At 38.3% G+C, this 20,182-nt stretch overlaps 2 protein-coding genes across 3 annotated transcripts in view; one reads left to right on the forward strand and one right to left on the reverse strand.

Annotated features, from left to right (window-relative positions):
- The window catches only part of LOC137236681 (adenosylhomocysteinase-like), a 505,973-nt gene that overhangs the window by 275,993 nt on the left and 209,798 nt on the right, over nt 1–20,182 (reverse strand). Inside the window, exon 5 of one of the 2 annotated variants that reach the window (XM_067759582.1) lies at nt 4,304–4,434. The exons of the other annotated variant lie outside the window; for it this stretch is intronic. The gene's annotated coding sequence lies outside the window, so the exon portion shown is untranslated. Of the gene's footprint in view, nt 1–4,303; nt 4,435–20,182 lie in introns of those variants that run through there. 2 annotated transcript variants of the gene reach the window in all.
- The window catches only part of LOC137236677 (putative fatty acyl-CoA reductase CG5065), a 176,938-nt gene that overhangs the window by 50,767 nt on the left and 105,989 nt on the right, over nt 1–20,182 (forward strand). The gene's annotated exons all lie outside the window — the stretch shown is intronic.

Raw genomic sequence — 20,182 nt, forward strand, 5'->3', positions numbered from 1 at the left:
ATCCAAAAAATATAATCCACCAGTGTTATCAGAAACAGCTTGTATGATTTTGTCATTTATATCCTTTTGTTGATTGTTCAATTTGATGATGTTGGATTAAACAAATGTACGTAAATCGTCACAATCGAATTGTTGTTCACCCTGCAACTCTCGATCAAATAAATCATGCATTGGACGATTTGGTGAAATCAAAGCTAACTGCCCCAATGCTTTATTGGCAATCGCAAGACACATATCTTCATTGTACATTTCCAATGTAATTAGCAAATCAGGATCCATTGCTCTACGACGCATCCGAATTAAAATATCTTCAGTCATGTAATCTTTATATTTATTCCACAATTCAATTGGATTCGATGGCATGCATGTTGATATTATAATCGGAAATAGCAGTCATATTTGCTGTGGATGAGATGAAATCGATGCATCATGAAGTGTTGCGTCCCAATGAGTGTCATCTTCTAACAAATGCAAGAGCTGACATGCTTCGCGATATGTCTGACAAAAATGGCCAAGAACTGTTCTTAAATCCTGAAATGATTTTGGTCCTCGAACGTTTACCAACAACATTCGCAAATAGAAACATTAATCATTGTTGGGATGTACTGTATACATCCTGCCCAAAGCATCTGTTTGGAAAATACCTGGATGACCATCAACTGGTGTTCCTTGTTTACGCCGTTGAAATTTTTTCGATGATGCATTCCAGGTGTAATATTGCGGTATATCAACATATATCAAATTTCTGGCAAATGTGTCGATTTCACACAATTGAAAAAAAGCAGTTAAAATAGTTGCTGGTGGTTGTACTGCTCCCTGCTGTACATTCTCAGTAGTGAAATAAACTCGTTGACCATTCTCCAGATGAACTGCCAAATGGACAACAACTGGATGTCTTTCGTGCAAAGGAAACGAAAAGATACGCCAAAGTGCTTCATTACAGCTTATGTATCGCCCCATTTGATATTGAGTGATTTCAACATTTCTATTTTCACCATCTACTCTAAAAACAGCCATATCACTTCCTTTATTCACATATTTACAAATGTATTTGATAGACTTTACTGAGTTACAGTACTCAACATTTATGTGAGCCTGAAAAACTTTTGAGAGTATCGGTGAATATGGCACGACCCAACGATTGTCAACTTCGATGTCTTGATTGCGCACTCTTATTATCGTTGTTTTACCATTATTTTCAAATGATCGACGTCGATACAATGGATATCCGTCATTGCCTGTTATGGTATCGGAAATTAATGCTCTCGGATACCGCTTTGAACATTTTCCATCGATCATACATGGTGAATTCATATTTATTTCACCGCATGGATGGCGAATCATGTTTTTTGTTACCACTTCAAATAATTCTGGATCGATGGTTTATTCTGGTATTTCGGCTGATATGACATCGACATTGTACCTTTCCAAAAAAACTTAATTACACAATTAAATCAATCAGTGCCTTCAATTTTTGCCGGAATACACGTGTTGTAACATCGTGTCGATCTGTTGGTGACTGACCGTCGAACAAATTATTTTTTATATTGTTCCACATCGGATTACACGTCAAAGTGATGAAAAGATCTGGTCGGCCGTATTTTCGAACATATGACATAACATCTTGTGCATATTCGTGAATGTGGCGTGGACTACCAATATAAGAAGCTTGTAATATTGTCAGACGTCCGATATCATTCACATTTGCATCATTCGCTATTGCATCTTGCAAATGTATGTACTCTTCAGATAGCAATTTGGCTTGATTGAATCGGATGAAATTGAGACGTTCAGTTTCAGTTTTTGCATACATGTCTACAATGTATTGGTGAAAAAGTTTACCACATCTCAGAATGTAATTTTGTTCTTGTGCACGTTTCATCAATCGATAAGAATAATTTTCATCGCACTAACTTTCTTTTGAACATCTCGACCTGTAAAAAATATGTTCATTCGATTTTAAATTTTAGTTTTTATTTAATATCTGATTAATATAATTAGTATATTATTTACCGGTTCTTGGATCTATCATTGGTATATTAATGTGATAACCATCATCACCTTTCCAATGTAGAATTGGATATTGTAATGCATGGTAACTGCGATGAAGCTTCGAAACACGCTGTAATTGTTCATTTCTACGGTGAAGTACAATATCGCGGGATTGAAACTGATCGCCAACAATTACAATTGCCACTTCATCAATCGTCGGTACATTAAATCTTCTGGCATGCTCACCAAAAAGCGTTTTATCCGCTCTGATTATGATTTTGTGATTATCAGATCGCATACGATCGAGAGCGGTTTTGAACAATTTCACCCATTCATTGTTCTGATGAAAAAATCTTTGGAGATCGCAAATAATCGCTCGTTTTGTATGTGAGCCAATTGTTTAACGTTCATCTAATCCACGATTTTCATCTCCGATAAAATATATTTGCAAAAACGGATGGTTAGCGTCAGGAAATGGTAACAGTGCCCCGCTCGATGATAAATCTGACCTTGAATCTGTAATATGTATGCAATGTAATTTGATGTTGGATCAGAATCCTTAAAAACATTGTAGAAACTGTTACTTAGATCTACAGAACAATTAGATTTCCACATGAAGTAATCACCTTAAATATCGGCATAAAATTGTCTCTTACAATTTTTGTGCACCAAAAAAGTCATTTGAAATGATGAATTCTTTTCTTGTATATGATTCATAAAATGCTTCGACATTGGTGATCATCCAAAAATCAATGGGTGCAATGGATCAGTTGGAGTTTCAAATGCCGGCAATTTCACTTTGCCATTAGCACAACACATGCCAGCCGTTTCACCCAGAAACTTAGCTGTTTCACAATGTGGACATATCGCACTCATTAATCCAATATATCCATACATACTGTAATCAATTTGTGGATCGTAATTAAAAGCAGCACGATACATATTTTCTAGAACACGACGTCGTATTTTTGTTGATCGTGCTGGATTTCTTTGACGCTGTGGTTCTGCAGATCTATTTCGTGCATATCGTTCACGTCGTATTTCATTTTGTTGTGACAGGTCATCAAAACTTTGCGCTCTTCTTTGAAGTAACATTCTGTTAGCACTACGCGTACGTCGACCGAATATTTTGACGTCAGGCTCGAGGCATTTTCTTCAAGAGAAAGGAAAAAAATTCACTAAAACTCCATGTTCAACGCAAGAAATTTAATTTAAGAAAAGCACATGTGCAAACAAAAAATGCGCGGTCGAAATACACCCACACGTATATGTCCAAAAGATAAAACGAAATTACAAACCGTGCAAAAAATTTAATGAAAAACACAATAAAACACATGCGCACGATTAGATACAGTTGAAATCACCTAATGTATTCTGTAAAATGAACGAAGAAAGAACATTTGAAAAAATAAATTTAAAGAGAAAAATATGATACATCATTGCCACAATTTTCTACTATGTTTTTGTTCAACGATACGACATACTTACAGAAGGAATTCCCAATGTATTATAAATATTAATATGAATTCAATTGGAAAATGAAGAAATACTCAATTATGAATCGAAAACTACATAAATATTGAACACACGTGTTCAAGACCTAATGTCATATATACCGAAAGGACAATGTGACAGATATGTTGTGTTGTGGTGTATCTCTTTCCATTGTATCTGAAAAATCCCTATTGCCAAAATGGCAGCCATGTTCATTGTTCATACTCTTGTCTAAGAAACCTCGATCAGATGCAGATGAATCAGTACAACACATCATAAATACATTTCTTCATTACTTTTTTTTTTAATTTTTTTTTATTCTTAAGGCATCAGAGTAAAAAAGTTAGTGTGTAGGAACAACAATTTTCGGGAGGCTGGTGAATATATTCGTTGAACTCGAAGGATCCATGAGTTAGGTTACCAAATAGTTGTAGCGATATTGATTCGAAAACAGGTGGGCGAATGTTTCTAATGTTGACTTGATCCGTATTTCGAAGAAACATTGTATATGTAAATCTTATGGCTATCAGAGTTGGTAGTCGTAAATTAGCAAGTTGAATGGCAACAGTCAGCGATTCTGTATATTCGATTTCTCGTCATGAAAGAAGATTGAAAACGTTGCGCCGAACCGTTGTTTGTTGGGACAGTTGTGTAATGAAGAGATATTGTCAATTTTCAGTAGAGAAACGACCATTTGAAAATTACCAGTTGAAATTTGCGGAATATCGGGTTTTGATTTCGAGAAATTCAAAATATTGACCGAAATAATGCATCGCGTTCAGCGACGATCTTCGTCGTAAAAAATGTGATGAACTCGATACTCTTGAATTCTTGTTGCCAAAATCCTAGCCAAAAATGAATTTGCCGATGCGAAATGTATGCCATCTTCATCAGAATGTAGTCGGTCAGCAATTTCCAAGATTATTTCAACTGTATTCATGGTTGTTTCTGAAAAAAAGCAACGCAATTCTATTACAATGTTTTTTCTTTGGCGATCACACTTAATAAATTCAGGGGGACATTACTCACAGTACATACCGAATTTACTTAAATCCAGTTCAATTATTTTTTTCACAGTTGTTATGAAAAAAAAAAAAAAAATGACTTTTTTTTCGTTTGGTTTTCACTTGAGAAATGCCGAAAGTCAAATTATAATTCTAGAAACGTCAATTCCATTGAATAATGCAAAATGGAAATAAGCACCACCTATTCAATTTCATGAAATAACGCAAATATGCAAATAAGCACCATCTATTGGTATGAAACGTAGCCGTAGGTTGGTGTGATATATCTCATGAACCGCTCGACCAAATTCAATCAAACTTTACAGAAACCATCTACATGATAGGCCAAATGTATCGTAGAAATTTGGGTGAATTTGGTGGAGCCGGTCTCAAGTTATAAAGTAACACCCAAAATGTGCACTTATTTTTATATATATAGATTTATTACAATTTTGAAAAATGGACATGGCTGCGCTCACATTAAGCAGAATAAAATTCAATTTTTTTAAGCCGTAAATCAAAAGCCGTTGATATCAATTGAGCGGATATATGTTCTTTGGTATTATATATAGATCCGATCAAAAGCGGATAAGGACCATGTCTACTTTAAAAAAGGGCTTTCAGTTTTAATCTTAACAAAATTTCCAAGATATATATGGTACGTAACAACACTACCAAAAGAGATATTTTGGTGCAAAGTACAAAAGATTAAAAAACGAAAAAAAAAAGTTCTGATCCCCTTCTATTTAGTTCTATTTAGTTTATCTACCCACAAAACGTTTAGTGCCATAAAAAATACTTGACGCGATTTACTTCCGCGGAGATTTAGAACCTTCCAATTTGCGTCGTGCTATTTCCTTACGAATTGAGGGGGCGAGACCTACATATTTTATGCCGATGTCGAACGGCATCTGCAAGGCAAATGAATTTTCACTGGGAGGCTTTTCATGGGAGAAATGCACTCGGAGTGCTTGCAAAACCACTGCCGACCCAGTTTAGAAAAACTTTTTAAAAACCATAAAATCTTTTAAAAAAGTTAGTGTTCATAACGTTTCTCTTTAAATGTATCCTTAAAATATATATAAAAGCACACAAATGGGTTATGATCAGAGCTGCTCAACCCCTATATACTTGTAGCACTTTTGTTTTTGTTTTGCCCTGAAACATAGGCACAGATACAAATTTACACTACAAATATAAAAAAATATTTTTTCCGCGCTCCCATATACCCTTACATATAATTGCGATTCATTTGAAAGTGCTTGAGTTTCTTATGAAAGTGTAAAGAAAGTTTTTTTAAAGCATTTCCATATGAAGCTCACGCACTTAGGTATGAAAAACAAATTTACACTAACAATTTGACAACTAAATATTATTCAAAAATATTATGGCACTGAAAAAAATTTGAAATGAAAATTGATTCATAAATCACGGAACCGAAGTATATTAAATATTTAAAACTTTACTTTTTATTTTTTCAAATACAAACAAAAATTCCAGTGTACTTACACTTTTGTACATGTATTGTAATTTGCACTTCAATATACAAAATTTTTAGCCACACGTGTTATAATAATGCGCAAAGAGTGTATTAACTTAGGTAACATAACGGTTGGTTGTGCAAGTATAAAGTAATCGAGATAGATATAGACTTCCATATATCAAAATAATCAGTATCGAAAAAAAATTTGATTGAGCCATGTCTGTCTGTCCATCCGTCTGTCCGTTAACACGATAACTTGAGTAAATATTGAGATATCTTCACCAACTTTGGTACACGAGCTTATCTTGACCCAGAATAGATTGGTATTGGAAATGTGCGAAATCGGATATAACCACGCCCACTTTTAATACATATAACATTTTGGAAAACACAAAAAATTATTATTTAGTAATTAAGTAATAAAGTAAGATTTTCAAAGAGGAATAAAATAAGCTATATCTTTGCAAAAAAAGCGTTGTATCAATTATATTTCTTTTCCTAGGTGGAATTATAACAAAATAAAAATAAAATAAAAAAATGTTAAGCACTTCCTTTATATAAATGGACAAAAATCAGCGAAAAATTTCTCCTTATATAAAGACATATTCTGGCTAACCTTGATTTTTAAATTTTATCACAGAAATTGCAAAAATAGTTATGAAAATTAAAAATATAAAAAAATTAAAAGTTACTTGAAACTCGATCTCAAAACTCCAAGTTTCTAAACTCTTATCTAAATATTTCGATCCGTGCGCCATCTAACGAATTTTTTTCTGCTTTTCTTACATTTTATCGGTGTCTTAACCTATCTGTTAAGTTTTACCCTTGTAGCTCAAAATCAATCCCAAAATTCCCTCCGTTCAGTTTGATTTTTCTAAGTATCTCATCCCGTGCGCCCCCTAGCAAATCTTTTTGTATTGTGTATCTGCTGTCATCGACCTCTCAATTAAGCTCTGAATTTTTAGCCTCTAGCTCACCGAGAAGTTACTTAAAACCCGGTTTCAAATTTTCTAAATTATTATCTAATTTTTTCGATCTGTGCGCCACCTAACAGAATTTTTTTCTCCTTTTGTTCCTTTGTCATGATGTCTTAACCTGTCTCTGAGGTTTCATTTTTTTAGCTCAATGAGAAGTTACTTTAAAATCGATCTCAAAACACCAAATTTCCAAATTTGTATCTAAATATTTCGATCCGTGCGCCACCTAACGATTGCAAGATTTGTATGAAAGGCGGACAAAGATTCAACCGACCTAATATAAAGGAAGTAAAATAGTGTAACGAATTTGCTGCAAATCCTTTTATTTGCAACCCTCTGCTAAGTTCGTATCGCTAAACTGTTGAATAAATAACTCCAATATTGAATAATGGAAAAATGGCCTTTATTAAAGTACTTCACAATAACACTTATACTTTGCTACTCGCTGGCTTAATAACCAAACTGATTGATAACTCAAATGAAACTCTACTTTTGGCCGCCAGATCGCGCGCTTAATCAAACTGATTGATAGCTCAACTCAAACTGAACTACTTCTCACTCGCCTGCCCCGCTTTTATAGTTTACGCTGCATACTTCTAGGCTCTTCGATTTCCAGAATTTACTAGTAAGTTTCGGCTACAAAATCGCCAGCCACAACTACGTTTGTAGTTTACAGTCCCTCGCGCATGCATAGGCGTATAAGTAAATGCATTTGTGTGTGACATCTTTCGGCTGCCTTATATATGTGAATACATGATTTGATTATTGATATAAATACTGCTTATCGTGGCCTTAGCATCGCCTTAGTGATGGTATAACTTAGCGATGCTAATATCCGTGACACTGCCCTCCACCTAAGTCTGATCGTCCCGGTCAGACAAATCTCTCGATCTAAACGTTGCCAGCCTTTCCAAATGGACCACTTTCATTTTGGTTCGTGGTTTACCGATGGTTTGTATGCGGTACACTACATCGTTGATCCGTTTTACAACTTTGTATGGGCCTTCCCAATTACACTGAAATTTCGGGGACAAACCTTTTTTTCGTTGCGGGTTGTATAACAGCACCAAATCTCCTTCCTGAAAACCTTCTGAATTAATTGCTTTATCATATCTGGCTTTCATCTTGTCACTCATAATCTTTGTTCGTTGCCTTATCAGATCATGTATTTCTCTTAGCTCTTCTTCCAAATCACTAGTGGATTTCCTGACATTTCTCTCCGCATTGGCATCTATCCCAAACACATTGCCAAAAATTACTTTTGCAGGGGTTTGGCCCGTTGTCTCATACACTGCTGATCGGTAAGCCATCAAGAATAATGGTATGCGGGTATCCCATTCTTTATGGTACTTGTCTACTACTTTCCTTAAGTGCTCCTCCAATGTTCTATTGAATCGTTCTACCATACCATCGGATTGAGGATGCAATGCAGTTGTCCGTGTTTTTCGAATGCCCAATGACTTACACATTTCCTGGAACACAGCTGATTCGAAATTCCTGCCTTGGTCAGAATGTAACTCCATTGGTACACCATACCTTGCAACCCAATTGTTTATAAACACAAACGGTAGCAGTTTCCGCTTCTTGATTTGGGATTGGGTATACCTCTGGCCGTTTGCTGAAATAATCCATAACCACCAGTACGTATTTGTTTCCGCGGTTGCTAGTAGGAAATGGACCTGCGACATCCATGGCGATCCTTTCAAATGGCGAACCTGAGTTATATTGCTTCATCTGGCCATGACATCGTGTTCTGGGCCCTTTCGCTCTGCTGCAAACCTCGCAGTTCGCAATCCACTCAGTGACCGACTGACGACAACCAACCCAATAGAATCTCTGTTTAATCTTCTCGAGCGTCTTCGTGATTCCAAGATGACCTCCGCTTGGACCATTATGCAGCTCGCTGAGCACATCAGGAATCCTCTTTCTGGGAACAACTATCAGTTTATTCTTGTATTTACCATCCTCACTCTCCCATACTCGATGAAGGCAACCGGATATCAATTCTAAACTGTTCCACTGTGCCCAATATGACTTCGCAATGGGACTCTCTGCTGACATCTCTTCTCTGTTTGGTCTTTCATTTCGTTCGAGCCCTTGCATAACACGTGACAGATCTGCATCTTCTAGCTGGCACTTTCTTAGCTCTTCCTTGTCCCATTCATCTGTACATGTTATAGTCATTAGCCGGACATCTATAATGTCTTCTTTAGCCTCGGCTTTTGAACAGTGCTTGCATTCCAAACTACATAGTCTTCGTGACATTGCATCGGCATTTCCATGGGTACTACCTTTTCGATGCTCAATGGAAAATTCATAGCTTTGTAGTCGCTCGATCCACCGTGCCAATTGTCCTTCCGGATTACGGAACTGCAGTAGCCATTTTAAAGCTGCGTGATCTGTCCTGACACGGAATCGCTGGCCGTAGAGGTATTTGTGAAAATGTTTAATGCACTCTACCAATGCCAACAGCTCTCTCCGCGTAACGCAGTAGTTCCTCTCTGGTTTTCCAATCGAACGGCTGTAATATGCAACTACCTTCTCCTGTCCATCGACCAGTTGTGATAAAACGCCTACTATAGCATATCCACTCGCATCTGTATCTAGAATAAATGTTGCTCCTGGAATCGGATATGCTAACATTGGGGCAGTGCACAAACGCTCCTTCAATGTTTGGAAAGCCACTTCTTGCTCCTTCTTACATTCAAAAGCTTTATTTTTTCTTGTAAGCTCATGGAGGCTATGGGCTACGCTGGAAAAATTTTGTACAAATCGGCGGTAATATGTGCACAGCCCAAGGAAACTTCTTAATTCATGTAGGTTCTGTGGTCTTGGCCAATCCTTTACAGCCTCTATCTTTTCGTTCGCAGTGCAGATGCCCTCAGTCGTTACCTTGTGACCCAAATAATTTACTTCCTTTTTAAACAGCGCACACTTTTTGGGACTTAGCTTCAGACCAGCGCCAGCTATTCTTTGGAAAACTTCCTCCAAGTTCTTAAGATGTTCATCGAAATTCTTGCCCAATACGATGATGTCGTCCAGGTACACCAAGCATGTTTTCCAATGTAGTCCTTTCAATACCTGATCCATGAGTCTCTCGAAAGTAGCTGGTGCATTACATAGTCCAAAGGGCATTACTGTAAATTGCCAAAGATCATCTCCGACGCTGAAGGCTGTTTTCTCTTTGTCTTCCTCCTTCACCTCCACTTGCCAGTAGCCCCTTTTCAAGTCCAGTGTGGAAAACCATTTCATACCAGAGAGCGAGTCCAGAGTGTCGTCAATTCTTGGCAATGGGTAGCTATCCTTTTTCGTAACGTCATTCAACTTCCGGTAGTCCACGCAAAACCTCATTTTTCCATCCTTCTTCTTTACAAGTACTACCGGTAAGCTCCAGGGACTAGCTGATGGTTCGATGACGCCGCTGTCGCTCATTTCTTGTATAATTTGACTCACAACTTCCCGCTTCGCCAGTGGAACGCTACGTGGAGCTTGACGGATCGGCCTCGCATCTCCAGTGTCAATTTGATGTTTCACAACGTTGGTGCGGCCTGGTTTAGAACCATCCTGGTCAAATATGTTCGCGTACCTTAGGAGCAGTTGTTTTGCCTTACTCTGATATGCTTCCTCTAGCCCCTGCGTCCATGCCGTGATGTCATTTAAAAGATTAGTATTACTAGCTGAAACGTGTTCCTGGAGCTGTTCACAGTTAATAACTACTTCAGCCTCTTGGCATCTTCCCAAAATAGCTCCTTTAGTCAGTTTGAGTGGTGACTTGAACTCATTGAGTACTCTTACCGGAATACGTCCATCTTGTTTTGTCATAGCCAGGGTTTTTCCTACAAGTATGTTCAGTGTTGATTTGTTTGCTGTTTCGACAACCCACAATTTGTTTGTCCCACAATCTCCATCAACCTTTGCCCAGATGACTGCTTCGGATTTTGGTGGTATTCGCTGACTCTCTTCCACCAGCACTCGTTTACTGCTGTAGCCTCTCTCGTAGCCGAAATTAAGTGGTACATCCATGTTCTTATATCGCATCGTCTTGCTTTGCATGTCAATCTTGATGCCCTGGTCGATTAAGAAGTCCACTCCAATTATGATTTCATCAACAATCTCTGCCACTATAAAATTGTGTACTACCGTGACGTTCCCAATTGCGACTTCACATGATACTTCTCCTAGAATCGTGCTGTCTTCTCCAGTGGCCGTACGCAATCTTGCTCCATGCAATGGTCTTATCTTCTTGTTGACTAAATCCGCTCGAATGATGGAATGAGATGCACCCGTATCTACAGTCAGTAAACGTTCCTTTCCATCCACATGTCCTCCGACAGTAAGATTGTTTGACCTTCTTCCAATTTGTGAGATAGAGATTATGGGGCATTCAATTGAGGGAGCCAGCTGTCGCCCCTTGCGGCTGACTCGCTTTAGTTTAACGATTGAGTGGACTTGGAGATTTGCTCATCTCCTTCAGCTCTGCGTTTACGGCCACTCACATTGTTGGAGCTATTGAAACCGGTGCTGCAATGTCGTGCAATATGACCTGGGTTGTCGCACTTGAAACATTTAATCACTCCGGCATTTTTCTGTTGTGATCCCTTCAGTGCTTCCAAAATTGTGTCTACCCAATCTGGTCTTTCCACTTCCACACGATGAGCTTTGTATGCTGGTTTACTCAATAGTGAGGCCGTTTCCTGAGTCAATGCATGTGATACCGTTTCAGCAAATGTCAGTTTTGGGTTTGCGTATGTAGCTCGCTTCGTTTCCACGTCTCGTATGCCATTTATAAAACTCTGGATTTTTACCATCTCGGTGTATTCCACGGGTGCGTCCGCATTTGCGAGATGAGCCAACCTTTCAACATCTGAAGCAAACTCCTGCAATGTCTCATTTGCTTTTTGGTAGCGGTTTTGCAACTCAATTTGGAATATCTGTTTTCTATGCTCGCTTCCATAACGTCGTTCTACAGCAGCCATCAATGCTTCATAATTGTTCCGCTCTCCTTCGGGAATCGTCTGTAGGATTTCCGCTGCTGGCCCCTTCAATGCCACGAACAGTGCAGCAACTTTATCTTCCGCATTCCAGTTGTTCACTGCTGCGGTCTTCTCAAACTGTAGCTTGAAGACCTGGAAAGGAACAGAGCCGTCAAAAGATGGAGTTTTTACCTTCGTATTACCCGCTGAAACAGCCGGCCGATTAAGTTGCAATTCCTGTATACGACCTCTCAAAGCATCCACCTCGGCTTCGATTTTTTCCTCAAACTGCGTTATTTTCTCGTCCATACGCGCTTCGAGTTTTGATGATATACGCGCCTCCTGCGCTTCGAGTTGTACTGTTATGCGTGCCTCTTGTTCTTTCAGTTGTGTTTCCATCTTTGATGTAATCTGTGTCGACATTTCTGAAAAACGCGTTTCTTGTGTTTCGATCTTTGATGTTATTCGTGTCTCTTGGGATTCCACCTTGGATGTTATACGGTTCTCCTGGGATTCTAGTTGAGATGCCATACTTATCTTTTGTTCTTCCAGTTGAGATGCCAGTTGAGATGTTATATCTGTCTTTTGCGATTCCAGTTGAGAAGCCACTGTCGATGTTTGAGCAGATATTACAGCCAAAATCATGTTCAAGTCTGTGCTCGTAACTGTCTGCGTAACTGTCTCTTCCATTTTGTTGTTTCCTCGCCATCAAGATGAAAGTCATACTCTTCCACGTCAATTCCTTCTAATTCCATTGCCCCTCGTAGTCGTGCCTGAAGTTCGAGTTTAATGCCGGTTGTATTCAATCCACGGCTCTCCAACTCCTTCTTCATTTGCTGGATCTTCAATTCACTGAATTTTGCCATGTCCTTGTTGTCCTCTGGAATTTATTCAAAAATTCCTCTTCTGACACCAATTGTAACGAATTTACTGCAAATCCTTTTATTTGCAACCCTCTGCTAAGTTCGTATCGCTAAACTGTTGAATAAATAACTCCAATATTGAATAATGGAAAAATGGCCTTTATTAAAGTACTTCACAATAACACTTATACTTTGCTACTCGCTGGCTTAATAACCAAACGGATTGATAACTCAAATGAAACTCTACTATTGGCCGCCAGATCGCGTGCTTAATCAAACTGATTGATAGCTCAACTCAAACTGAACCATTGTTTACTATATTGTTTGGCAGCTTAATTCGAGGTTATGTTGCGAATAGAGTGGAAGGCACTCGCAGGCCGTGAAAATAGGCATTCGAATGGAGTGGAATGAAGAACAGTAGGAAGGCCAGAGTTGCAATGGATCAATCATTGCATCAATATTAAAGATAAATTTAGAAAAAATAATTAAATATTTGAGTATAAGCAAACGTTTTCTCTCAATTACTGCAACTAAGGTGTCCTAGATGCTATATATTCCAAAATTATAACATTTTATGTCTGTTTAAAAATTTAACTTCAATTTCCCTAAGACTTCCGTAATATGGCCATTAGTGATGTTTGTGTGTGTGTGCAAATTTTGAGCGATCAGCTGTTAGTTGCGCTACTTGGTAAAGTTTACAATGAACTGAACTACTTCTTACTCGCCTGCCCCGCTTTTATAGTTTACGCTGCATACTTCTAGGCTCTTGGATTTCCAGAATTTACTAGTTAGTTTCGGCTACAAAATCGCCAGCCACAACTACGTGCACAAATTATTGCTCTCTCTTGTGACAACTCAGATAAGAAATATGCATGTATTTGTGCATTGCCGCTCCGCTGCTCGTATACGTACATATGTGTAGACGCAATTATTTATTCGTTTATGTAGATACATAATGATTGAATTATTGATGTGAATGTTTGTAGTTTACAGTCTCTCGCACATACATAGGCGTATAAGTAAATGCATCTGTGTGTGACATCTTTCGGCTGCCTTATATACATATGTGTATACATGATTTGATTATTGACATAAATACTGCTTATCGTGGCCTTAGCATCGCCTTAGTGATGGTATAACTTAGCGATGCTAATATCCGTGACAATAGGAAAAAATTCAAATTCATCAATTTACGTATCGTAATAAAATTGGGTACACATATTTTCCTTATAGGAGCAAATATTTCTAGTATAAATGGACGGGATCGGTTAAAGACCACGCTTACTTTTATATAAAAGAAGTTTAAGAGGGTCGTAGACTAGAATTATAAGCTATATATATTAGGGTGGGTCGATTTGTATGGACGAAAGTTAACCGAAAAAAGGAAAAGAAGTTCCATTGCGCATACCCAAAAAGTAATTTTCGAGCCTGCGAAATTTAATTTTTTTAACTTTTTTCGACTTTGATTTTTAAGGTTTTTTTCATGACCTACTAAAAAAATGTTCTGTTTGTTTGTTTAATGGTGTGTTCAATTTATACTTATTATTTAAGAATTCATGAGCTTAACACCAACTTATAATAATTGAATATACAATTATTATGTTTTTCTAAGATAAACTGAAAAGAAAGAAAGAAACATTTACTGGCATATTTCGATGGTACCATTTCGAAAACCGCCACGTTATCATCATCAGGCAATTTCGTAATGTTATCAAAGGTTTCACCGAGATTCGAGCCGCGAATCACACGGTGAAACTGCAGTTGTCTTAACACTAGGCTATCCTGCTTGTATTTATTTCCTTGCTTAATTCAGTTTATCCCATTTCTACACTAACAACACAATTGAGACATTATGCCTCTATATTAATTTGTGTGTTGTGCAGATTTATTTTTGTAAAGTTTCTTTTTTGAGAAGCTTTGTAAACTCGGGCTCAGTTTTACATATTGTGACGAATATTAGTGACACTAAGTGATACTCACATCACTAATCTGCAACTAAGTAAATAAATCTACAACAACAACAACAAGCTGCCTTGTATTACGTAAACAAATTAATCATTATGTCTACACATATGTCCGTACAAGCAGCGAAGAGGAACGCACAAACGCATGCATATATCTGAGATACTCCCAAAAGTAGGCAATCATCGGTGGAAGTATCACTCACTTATACACGCGCATATGGCTATGCGAGAAGCTATAATAGTGCATCTGTAGTTATAGCTGGTGAGTTTATAGCTGGTAAACAAATAGTAAATTCTAGAAACGGCTAGAAATATGCAAACGAGGACACCGAAGAGTATAAAAGCAACACCAGCTGAGGCATGGCAATCAGTTTGATTTAAGCACGCTTTATATCTGGTGTCCGATTCAACGCCTTCCGCGCTTGGTTGATTATGTGCAAGTCCCTCATTCTTCTTATTTCGCCCATAATGATTGGGACGTATATGGTACAAGCTTCGAGAAATTGCATTTTCCCGGGGGCCCAATATAGATATGTGTTTCTTCATATCTCCATTTTTTTGTTGTAGAATGCAAGATTTTTACCTTAGCTATTGTTTAAGCTATTTTCCTCCAGTGTATCTTCCTCTTTTGGTCACGGCTACTACTTCCGCCTGAAAGGCACTACAACCGCAGACGCCACCATATACATAACTTTGGAACCACTGGAGTATACGTAAATAGCCTCTTTCCCGCACTCTCGGCCCCTGGCGCTAACCTTTCACCTCTATCTTGGCTCTTGGATGCCCACCGAAGCGCAGGAATGGCTTTTAGTAGTATGTTCGTCCAGTGTTTGACGGCGCTATACTACTATGGCGGTATAGTCTTAAACTGCCAAGCTGGATTCTAGGCTATGCGTCTGTTCTTCAGCACCGGGCACAACTATGTTCTTCGGCACCAGGTCTACAGGTGGAATGTTCAATCTTTCTGCAATTCAACATACGGCCGATCCATCTTGATAAGGCTGTACATGAAATTAAGACCATACATGATAGCCTGTTTTGAGGAAATTGAATTCGAAGGTACCTTAGTAACAGCGATCACCTGAATGCAATATTTGTCATTATTTTATTTCTCATCGGTAAAGAGTTGAACCACTTAAACCGAACCGGTTCGGCATTTCAGAGGTACCCAAGAATCGGTTCAAGTTTTGCCAAAGTGGTTCCAACCAATGATCCGAATCCCTTCAATTTGGTTCTCGATCTGCTGGCCTGGACCATAGTTTAAAGTTGAACTAATGAGGCACACTTTTATTATCAAAAAAAAGTAGAACTGAAAAGAGCAATATTTACAGGATCACTTAATAATAATTTAATTCAAACCCTTAAATAATTTATAATAGAGTATTCGATTGAATCATATGAAAAACGTTGCAACAAAGTGTCTTGAAATCCTGAAAGTCTGTCTCACCTAGATGCTAGAATCTAGCATTCTCTCTACCTAAGAAATTATCTGAAGTTTTTCCGACATCACTATTGGAGTTTGGATTTCATTTAACAAAAATACCATAGCTTGGTACCATCGGACTGTCTTGGATCAATCGGCTCATTATAAAAATGTGTAACGACGTAACATAGTCAGAGGAGGCTGCTTTGATAGAAGCCACATAAAACCACATTTCAATGAAAATCAACAAAAATCTTGGATAGTGAGAAAATCTCTTTTTGATGACGACCATTGTGATCGTCTAAACGCCCACGATTTGAGGGCATTTGCCTGGAATTTGCGCGCCTCTTGGTTTTTTCGGATGTCGTAGTAAAGGCAAAAACTGAGTTCACCGCCATCCAAGACGAAACATGGAAATAGGACAATTACAGCTGTTATACTTACTGAAGTGGTAACTCCGTTGCTTAGTTCTGTCGTTCAAGCTTGTTGCACCCACCACTATCCGTATACAGCCAAACTCCTTGAATATTTCAGTCATCTCCGCCCATGCACCTAGGGGCAAGAATGGGGATGGGGAGAAAGACGTGCTCTGCGAACGTTTGGAACGCACATACAATCTCCCTCAACCTTGTTATAAAAACCGTGCTTCACGACTTGGGTTTAAATATTTGGCGCCACCCCGTAAAGTTCATTCTCCGTTACGATGCCTCATCTAATGTATTTATGCTGATCGATGCCCGAAACCTGGCCATATCCAGGCCCAGGTTTAAACAAACTGCATGACTGTCCACCCACCGAAAAACACACAACCAGATGCATGTTGCTATAAGCGGACACCCAGTGTCTTAGATGTCGAAAAGTTTCGAGGTTCTAGCGTCGACTCGGATCTCATCGCAGTCGAAATCCATATCCGGATCCGTGCGACAAAAATGTGCAACGAAAAACACAACAAGGATCAAAGAAAAAGTACAGATTATTTATTTTTTGCGAATCCCTCTTTTAAGGGTATGCTTAAAATTTTAGGTACGATTCGAGCTCAAGCAAAAAAAAAAGGGTAAGAATTTCAGTAAAATTCAATTCTATTCAAATTTTATCCTAAGAAAAATGCTTGAAAAATTATTTCGGGAACGCTTCCAAATCCCACAAAATGGAGTTTTACAGAATAAAAGGCACGTCGAAAGAGATAAAACATGTCAAAACTTTTTCCAATGAAGGCGCAGATTCTGTAAGACTACTCCATTAATATTTACCAATTTTTTTCGATATTATGAGGAAGTCGTAAGCTCAGTTCAAACATCGGTTTGTAATAACTGAATATCAATTATTATTTATTTTTTGTTAGGAAAAACTGAGAAGCAAAGAAAAATTTACTGGTATCATTTCGAAAACCGCCATGTAATCATCGTCTGGTAATTTCGTAATTTTAACAAAGGTTTCACCGAGAATCCATCCGCGGATAACTCTGTGAAAATACAGCTGCCTAAACCACTAGGATATCCTGCCCCCAAATTCCAACTTTCGCTAACGCTAAAACCGCATCGCAAAAAATATCTAAGAAAATATGCAACATATGTATGTGACCCGGCCTATGAAAAGGTGGCTTATGACTCAAAAAAAAAAAAAGAAAACTATTAAGAAACTGAAGAAATGGATTGTCTATCTTTAACAGATGTTTCTCGCAATTTCTTTTTTGAGTCATAAGCCACCTTTTCATAGGCCGGGTCACATATATAGAACCATATGGTCACAAGGAATAACAGCCTAAGTCCTATGTAAAGTATAGCATTGGCGAAGGTTGAAATTCGAGGGCTTGTAGTTTTTTTCTTGCTTAATTCAGTTTAACCACATATTCAAACACACCCAAAACGATTTGAGATGTGTCTGTTATAATTTTTTTACAGCTGCAATGAATTTAACGTACTTTTTCTCTATTTAGATCTTTGTTGGTCTGTACGTCACACAGCAAATATCTAAACTTTAATAGAAATAGTGTCGTGACCATTGAAAAATTGAATAAAATGAGAACTAAAATTTTTGCGAATTAAATTTTTTGCATACGTATCCAAGAACTAAATATTACAATACCAAAACTTCAACTATAAACGTTTTTTTTTACTTCTTATGCTTTTTGTTATTGTTGTTGTGTCAACAGTGTTGCGCCCCATTCAATGGGTGTAACCACTTACAAATTGTCATCAAATTGCTGGGATTGGGCTTTAGGTAAGTTGGTGTTAGAGGCGTAGTCTCCACATTACAATTGAAAAGATGGTTGGATTCATGTGGGCACGCAGGACAGGGGTTGATTCTGGACAAGTAAGAGTTGGGCCAGGGTGACTCTGTCCCCCTTGGTAGTGTGCTTTCTTCTTCTGCAAGGGGAGGATAGCGCATAGGTTTAACGGGGTTCACCGGGAGCATCTTTACAAGGGCGATTATGTGTGGATCCCTCTGTGTTTGTAGGTACCGGATCTCATCATAGTACTTATGGAGATGTTCCCTTAACCTTCTTGGAGGTGGGGCCCGCTCAAGCAGTTGTGCGCTTGAGTGGCCAGGTTTGTGTCAATTAAGCAAGAACTCTCTGTTCAGCATTTCATTATCCTCTTTAATATTGGGCTCTTTACGTAGCACATGAGCGGGCGCCCAAGTGCTTAGTACGTGACTAGCAACGCTTCTCCATATTTTCCACAGTGCTGCCGGCAAGCGACTTGAGGATTTTGTGGCGGCTTTGTACATACTTTAGATACAATTTCGGTGGCATGCGTCTTCAAGGTGAGAGTATTATCGAACATTATCCCTAAGATCTTTGTGTGACTGTCGTACGTACGTAATACCATTGACATGAACGTCCAATATTTGCGTCATCTGTTCCTCCCCCGTGACGTGGTTGACTGTGTCAAAAGCCTTTGACAGGTCTAGGCCACAAGCACTGTCGTATGAGGGGGGCTTTCCTGATTTAGTCCCTAATTTATCTGAGTGTTTATGGCATTAAACGCTGTGGTAGTACTATGCATTTTGCGGAAGCCATAGACGACTAGGCGAAAATTGACAGTTAAATGACTGCTCCCTCATTTCCGGTGTTTTGGTACTGCAGAAGGAGTGATATAGATAGATATGACTCGCTTTCGTTAGATGGTTTCCCAGGCTTTAGTAGTGAGATTATCTTTGCCGTTTTCCATTGTTCGGGAATGATAAAGGTCTTCCACGAAAGGTTGAAAACGTGCGGTAAGTAGTTTATTGCCTCAGACCCAAGGTTTTTTAGTATTATTATGGCTATTCCGCCTGGACCTATTGATTTAGAAGGTTTAACCTTTTTAATGGCTTCTTCAACCTCTGTCAGTTGATGGTAATGGGTAACACTTCGTGTTTGTGCTATTGTTCTTCCCTAACTTAGGTCTAACTGCATGACTTTTAAGAGGTTCTACCCTCCTCCCATTACCTTTATTCTTTTATTCACTACTCTTTTGTGTCTCTTTTTCTCTCTTCGTCTTTTCCATTAATTCTTTTTTCTCTGGCTTACTCTCCTTTTCTCTCCATCCCTCGTTTTTATTCTCTCTAGTCCTTTTTATTCTTCCCCATGCTTTATTTCTAATCCCAGTCCCAGTCCCAGAGAGTTGTACGTGAATGCTGTTTCATAAAAAATAAAACAAAAAATTGTATCTTAAAAGAAAAAGTTAAGGGGTGGGATCAAACTTACCATTTTGGGTTATGAAAAATAGATACCATCCCATTCTCAGACCCACTCAATATGCTCTCAAAATTTGAAGAGAAACAGTCGAACCGTTCGAAGGAGTTCAACCACAAACACTGTGACACGAGAATTTTATATATCAGATGTGAGAGCCCATGTTGGTTATATAATGTTAGGTTTGGCCCGAACTTTGACTTCATTAGTTGGTTTAATTGTACTTAACCTGACTGTATTTCATACTTCTTGCAGTACTTTTTGCGTACAACAATCCAATCATTATTTTAGCAGTTTTCGTTAAAATATAAAAAGTTTTGCACAAAAGTG

The sequence above is a fragment of the Eurosta solidaginis genome, chromosome 1 (assembly GCF_040869045.1).
Source record: "Eurosta solidaginis isolate ZX-2024a chromosome 1, ASM4086904v1, whole genome shotgun sequence".
Taxonomy (NCBI): Eukaryota; Metazoa; Arthropoda; class Insecta; order Diptera; family Tephritidae; genus Eurosta; species Eurosta solidaginis.